We start from the raw sequence: 8090 nt of genomic DNA on the forward strand, positions 1-8090 counted from the left end.
GAAAGTAAAAGAAAATCCCAAATTTTAGGTTGTCCCCAGAAAATTAATAGAGGGTAAATCTTCCAATGAGGTTACAAGTTCCTAGGAGATTCCCTTAATTTTCAGGGATTTCCTCTCAATTCCTGTTTGGCTATGGGACAGGAAGTGAAATGAAATCTCCCCAATGGGACTAAGATGGCAAAAATAAACCTTACGGGGTTATAACCCTCCCTTACTCTATCCAAAATGAAAAAAAAAAGTTGTGCCCCATAGTTCTAATTTAAGGGGAATCTTTAGTCTTTTCAGTTTTTTTTACAAGCAGTACATAAAAATGATCAATACATGAAAAACCCTGTTCTACCAGCAACTCTACCCCCCGGAGGGACTGCTGGTCAGATGGGTCCTTCTGTTCTTCCCAGTCATGAGCTGGCTTTGCTGAACCCATCGCACTGACACACCTGAGGCTGAAAATGGGCTTATATGAGAACCCAGATAATATCTTTTACTGCAGCCGAATCAGTAATTTTCAGTGCCTGAATCTTGGTCCAGGTAATTTTTTAAACAGAACTAGGAGCTTTTGGTGATGACTTCTGCAAAGGGAAGTGTAACATTTTCAGCACATGAAAAGTAAGTGACGGGGGGCAGGAGGCGGAGCCTAGCAGAGCAGACATGCATTGTTAGAGCTCCACACCGCTGAGGAGAGAAGAGAAGGACAAAGCGGAGCCTGCAGGCTCAAAAGGTATCCATTTGAACCTTTTTGCCCCAGGGAACAAACTGTGAAAGTTTGGGCAGGAAATATGGTACTGGGAGGAAACCGTGGCAGAAATAAAAATCACCTCACAAAGAGCTCACAGGCACTCACTGCAGCTGAAGCAGCTCCAGTCACCTCACAAGATACAGCATCAGGGCGCTCTCACAGACAGAAAATGTCACAGCAAGACTCTCCATTTGAGTCAGATACAGAACAAATCCTCTCACAAACTTCTCCACAAGCCTCCTCAGTATCCCCAGTAATATTATTACAATTTGAAAAGATGCTTCATAAGGCTTTAAAACAAACCTCAGACCAAATAACAAAAAGCCTAACCAAAGAAATAAGAGAGCTGGGAAACCGCACCGCAGCCTTAGAAATAAAAATGGATGAAATTGAAATTACAACCCAAGAAAATATAACAGAATTGGAACAATTAAAAAAAGAGAATTTAATACTTCAAACTAAGCTCGAAGATTACGAAAATAGAGCCAGACGTTCAAACTTGCGCATAAGGGGAATACCTGAAACTGTGACAGACCTGCAATCTACTATTACTGCTCTATTACAAGAACTAAAGCCAGATATCCCTATTGAACGTTTAGAACTGGACAGAGTACACAGAGCCCTCACAGCCAAAAAGAAAGATGGACCCCCACGTGATATAATCACAAAATTTCATTATTACAGAACGAAAGAACAAATAGTAATTGCTGCAAGAGAAAAAAAGGAACTTAATTTTCAAGGACACAATTATCAAATTTTTGCTGACCTATCCCAACTTACTATTACTAAAAGACGATCCATGAAACCCCAACTAATGGAACTGCAACGCCACAACATTTTGTATCAATGGGGCTTCCCCTTTTCAGTCAGATTTAACTACCAAGGTACAATTTACAGAAGCAGATCAGCAGATGAACTACAACAAACCCTTTTAAAATTAAATCTGACAGAACCCACAAGCAGCAACACTCCCACACGCAGAAGAATGGCGTCATCTTCACCTTCAGGCAGCACCCAGAAAATTTCAGAACAAAATGGGAATCATCATTCTCACAAAAAAGGCCGTTATGCCACATCATCCATGGACCAAGAAGATTCAATGGACTGACATCCTAATTCCTGATATCTCTTCATTTATTATACTAAGAGATGGTTCTCTGTAAAAAACCTATATTTATAACTGAATGTAACTGCATTCTGATAGTCACACACTGTGTGGGATCATGTTACATTCCAGTTATATTTCTTATTACTTCTGATTCATATAGCCTTAGAATATATAAGTGAAATAAGGAAATTCTTGTTCAGTTATATATTATCAGGTAATAACAATAGATTTATTACTTTTTAGGACAAATATGTTCAATAATCCAGAAGTAATGGAAGCTTTTTCTTTCTTTTCTTAAAACAAATATATTATTACCTAACTAGTTCCTAGAATTATGTTTTTGTTTATTCTAATCTGAAGCAATACAACCTCAATTTTATGAGTTAACATATCTAAACAGTTACATATGAATAAAATATGTAATTGTTTACTCTAAAAGGGTTAAAATCCCAAAATAATTCAAACTATCTTCATCAATACCAAAGTTATTAACAGTACCTTTCTAACTGAATTATTTAGCCTAGGGCAAGACTAACCATATACAACCACCCTGGAATAAATAATTTCAACAAAAATGATATTCTGCACTCCAATTAATGAAACATCATTTTGATGTCTTTTGACATAGCACTTCTCTCCTGTAAGTGGAAGATCCGTGTACCCCCATTAGCCCTCCTCATTCTCCCAACCATATTATGTGGGAGTGTGATGAAGGCACTTATTCCCCTGAGAGAGATATTTATTCTCTTTCACGGGTAAATTGTGATTACTTGCAAAAAATAATTTATACAATGCATCATCTAATCTCATATGTTTTTTGTTTACTCTTTACTCTAGAATTCACTGGTTTCTTTTCTATCTATTCATCTCTTCAGTCCACACAGGTTGATCTGCGCAGTCAGCTCTGCATAACAAAAAGTAAGTCAAAACTATTTGATCTATTGCCATGGCACCACTGAATATACTTTCCCTGAATGTTCAGGGAATAAATGTCCCTCAAAAAAGGACCAAAGCTATCCGTACTTTCCATAACAAGAAGGCTCACATAGTATGCCTCCAAGAAACACACTTCACCAAAGATTCTACTCCAAAATATATTTCTCCTTTTTATCAACAAATTTACACGGCTTCTGCCTGTACCAAGCAAAGGGGAACTCTAATTGCATTTCACCGATCCACACCATTCACCTTATCATCAGAAATTAAAGACCCAGAAGGTAGATACCTGATACTCATGGGTTATATAATGGATACAGCAATCACAGTGATTTCCTACTACGCTCCTAACAAACAACCTACACCATTCCTCTCACATATATTACAAGTGATTAATACACACAAAATAGGAACAGTGATAATGTGTGGGGATTCGAACCAGGTCCTCCTCCCATTTCTAGATAAATCACCTTTTACACCATCCAAAATAACCTCTAGATTACCTTTTTCTCAACTTCTTTCCAAATACAATCTGGTAGATTCATGGAGAGAAAGTAACCCAATGAAAAAGAAATTCACTTATTTCTCGCACCCTCATCAAACTTTCACCAGAATAGATCATATTTTTCTAACAATAGGAATGATACCAGAAATTATTACATCAGATATAATTCCGATTCTGTGGTCTGACCATAATGCAGTATACACTACTATAGCCTCAGCCATACCAAAAGCGCATGACCCAACGTGGTACTTACCGGACATAATGCTCAAACACCCACTACATCAGATGGCCATTGAACAAGCTTTAAAGGAATACATATCAATTAATAATACAACAGACATCTTCCCAATAACACTGTGGGAAGCTCATAAGCCTGTCTTGCGTGGTACAATACAAAGACAAATGGCACTATTCAAACGGGAACGCAAAAATCTAGCAAAAAAACTAGAACTCAATTTTAATGCAGCCTACATATCATTTCAAGATAATCCATCTCAGAGTACAAAATCTCATCTGGAAAAATCTAGATTGCAATACGATCTATTTCTCACTGAGTCAGTTGATAAATCCCTCAAACGCTCCAAACACAATTTCTACATGAATACAAACAAACCAGGTACATATTTGGCTCGGGCATTAAATTCAACTAACAAATCTTTCAAACCAATACATTTGAAATTATCAAAAAATGTTTACACTTGTAATCCAGTTAAAATAGTCCATAAATTTCACTCACATCTCGCAACTTTATACAAGACAAACAATGAATTTAATCCTACAGAAGCTGAATCCTTCTTCTCAAAAATAACCTTACCTGAGTTATCTCAGAATCAAAAAAGCAGTTTGGATGAGCCTATAACTATAGATGAAGTTGCTAACGCCATAAAAGACCTAAAACTTAACAAAAGACCAGGCCCAGACGGCTACTCGGCTTTATACTATAAAACATTCTCAGAAATACTCTCTCCCATTCTCACTGAAACTTTTAACAAACTTCTAGTTGGACATTCTTTTCGGCAAGAAACACTAATGGCAATTGTTTGTATGATCCCAAAACCCCTTTCTGATGATACTTCCTGTGTGAATTATCGGCCTATCTCTCTGTTAAACCTCGATATTAAATTATTAGCAAAAATAATAGCAAAACGCCTCAATAGCATTATAGGAAAATTAATACATAGAGATCAAGTAGGCTTCATGGCAAATAGACAGGCAGGCGATAATGTACGCAGGGCAGTGTTATTGGCACATATTGCTAAAAAACGGAAAATCCCTTTATGTTTTCTATCTCTCGATATTAAGAGGGCATTTGACACAGTATCCTGGCAATATATGCAATATTCATTACAAAAATGGGGTTTTGGACCCCACTTTTTAACATGGATCAAAGCATTATATCATAAACCCAAAGCCTATATAAAATATGCTGGATACAAATCAAATCTGAAGCCTTTAATATCGAAAGAGGTACCCGACACGGTTGCCCATTATCTCCCTTATTATTTGCCCTTATACTCGAACCCATGGCCCAATACATCAGAACAAACCAAACTATAACTGGCATTGAAGTAGAAGGTATTACACACAAATTATGTATATTTGCAGACGATATATTACTTTTTCTATCATCACCACAGGTCTCTGGTCCTAACTTAATACCAGCTCTTGATGGATTTGCAGCCCTATCCGGCCTTATGATTAATCCTAAGAAATGCCTAGTGCTTAATATTTCACTCACAAACATGGAATTGATCCCGGCTAGGGCTGCACTCCCATTCACATGGGCAGAAAAATCAATCCCATATCTTGGAATTCATTTAACAGCATCTCATTCTGACTTATTCTCAACCAATTATCCTCCTGTATTAAGACAGATCACAAATCTAATAAAACAATGGTCGCAACTTCCTTTATCCTGGATAGGGAAGATTAATGCAATCAAAATGACTATTCTACCCAAATTGCTTTATCTATTCAGAGTCCTCCCTATTCCAATTCCTTCCTATTTTTTGAGAATAGTACAAAAAAGAGCAACTTCGTTTATATGGGGCTCTTCTAAACCACGTATACCTATACACACACTACATCTTCCCAAAAATAAAGGAGGCCTGGGATACCCTAATTTTACTAACTACTACAGAGCAGCACATTTGGCCAGTCTGTCCAAATACCATGCAAAACAGGAAATCCCATTATGGGTATTTATAGAGGCTTCAGAAAATGACCCTCTATTAATATCAAATTTATTATGGCTTGATCCTAAAGACCGCTTTAAAATTCATAATCCCATAACTAAACACTTCTTATCTCTCTGGGATAAACTAAAAACCAAATATCAGTTACAATCTCCACACAATCCTCTCCTTTCTTTTATCAGAAATCCGGCCTTTTATCCGGCATGGATCTACCCAAATTCTTTTAAAGCTTGGACAACATCAGGCATTCAGACACTAAATGACTTCATAGCATCTAAATCATTCCTTTCATTCCCATCGCTTAGAGAAAAATATGATCTACCAAACTCTGAGATATTTAGATATCTCCAAATCAAAAATTTCTATACACCATTCCTAAAGGGGGATACACCATTATCCCAATTATCCATTTTTGAATCAATCTGTACAAAAGATCCATTTGCTAAAGGTACAATTTCATCACTTTATAATCAATTATATGGAGTAGCAAATCTTAATAGACCCTCTTACGTTCAGAGGTGGGAGGAGGACCTGGGACGAACTTTAGAAGACACGGACTGGTCTAATATATGGCTCACATCTAAGTCATCTTCACCCAACATCTTGGCACTGGAGACAAATTATAAAGTCCTAACTCGCTGGTACCTTGTACCCGCTAGAGTGGCAAAATATTCACCTAATACCTCAACTCTTTGTTTTCGAGGATGCCCAGAAATAGGCACATATTTACACATATGGTGGACGTGCCCAGTAATCCAAACCTTCTGGAAGGAAGTCTTCGTGATTGCATCTAAAATATTTAAAAAAATAATACAACCAGATCCATATTTAACTTTACTTAATCTAAAACCGGAATGGTTAACACTCTCTCAATTCAAACTTATGATCCAACTAATAACGGCTGCAAAACAAACAGTGGCCAAGGCATGGAAATCTCCTACATTGGTACTAGCAGAAACAATTCACAGAATGAATAATACAATGTCCCATGCTAAGATGGTAGCCATCGATCAAAATCAAATTCCAAAATTTGAAAAACTTTGGCATCCTTGGATAAAACAACAGTTCCTGTCAAATTTCAATGACTCTGTCCTGTTGCCATGGTAACAGATTAAATGACTTACAGAGACACCCATTCTAAGGCTTCAAAGAGAACTAAAAAGAATAATAAACTGACGAGCGGGACAACCTTGTGGACCATACCTCTACCTTTCAACCCTTTTTCTTCTTTCTCTTTCCTTTTCTCCACCTTACGATTAAAGCTCATTATCAGAATTTATTTGACCTATATACACTCTACTTGTAAACAATATGTATAGTAGGTATAAATCATTTAAATACCTACAAAAGTAATTAAGGAAATGATATATATCTTTAATTTAGGTTTACGTGAACCCAATGTTTAATATTTGAAATTTCATGACATTTACCTATATAAAACCCTACTGTAAAACAATGAGCTTACTTTATAGATCCTTGTAAACTTACTTTATGTATCTTTATGTATTTTTATAACATTGTATACTCAATAAACTTCTTTTGACAAGGAAAAGTAAGTGACTATCTCCTAAGCACTGGAGATTAGGTTTAAAGTACCTTGTAAATCATGCAGGGTTACATTTATTTTAGACTTCCTCAAAAGCTTATACTTACCTTACATATGCCAACCCACTTCTCTGCTTGGTTAATGGATTAGTTTAGGGTTATGTTAAAGGCTAAGTCCACCTTTTGAAAAATATAAATAAATGCACCCACATTTTGTAGAAAAAAAAGTGTGCATTTATAATTTTTCCTGCAAATGAGCCTGCAAAACATTGGAATAGCAACCAGTGTGCAATGCACAGGCTCTTGGAGACTCTTTTTCAAGCTCCTTGACTATACCGAAGTATAGATTTTCAATTAGAGGCTGGTAAAGCCATGCACAACTGTGCAAAATTCAAAACCGACAGCTGCCGCCCAGGAGAAGAATCTCTACACGCTATTGGGGGGGGGGGGAGTTGTCTACTTGGCATCGTGCTACATGTTACACCCTTCCTAAATATGGGTGCAATATGTGGGATGATCTAAAGCAGCCTTTCTCATCCAGGGTTCCCTAGAACCATAGGGTTCTTCCAGAGGTTTCTAGGAGCTCCTTGATCAAAGAGCAATTTCTTCCTCTCAGATAAGTTATTACTGACACCAATGATTTTTTTCTCTGTAAGGGGGAATGAATGCTTCCTACTGAACCAAATAGAAGGAGTATTCTTCCCAGTGACCATCACACTAATGTACCAAGAGAGCCCTAGATATAGTAATCATTAGCAGGGGGTTGAGAAAAAAGGTTGAAAAAAGCTGCTCTAAAAGGTGGTTAGCCTAAAAGGGACACGTGTTAGCACGAGAGTTGATTTTACTGTATAGGTGGGTAAAGTTTATCTAACCCAAAAATGTATTATATTAAAGTTTACTAGTCTTAACCTTTGTGACTTCATTCATTTCCTTTTTAGGCTTTTTTTTTTACCTTTCTTCTGGTGATCCCTTACCAGTAACACACTTCCTATCCTAGGGTGACAACACTCACTTACTGCACTGTATCTATAGGCTGGTCTCCTGATTTGAACCACAGATAGCTCC

This window comes from Aquarana catesbeiana, linkage group LG05 (assembly GCF_042186555.1).
Source record: "Aquarana catesbeiana isolate 2022-GZ linkage group LG05, ASM4218655v1, whole genome shotgun sequence".
Classification (NCBI taxonomy): domain Eukaryota; kingdom Metazoa; phylum Chordata; class Amphibia; order Anura; family Ranidae; genus Aquarana; species Aquarana catesbeiana.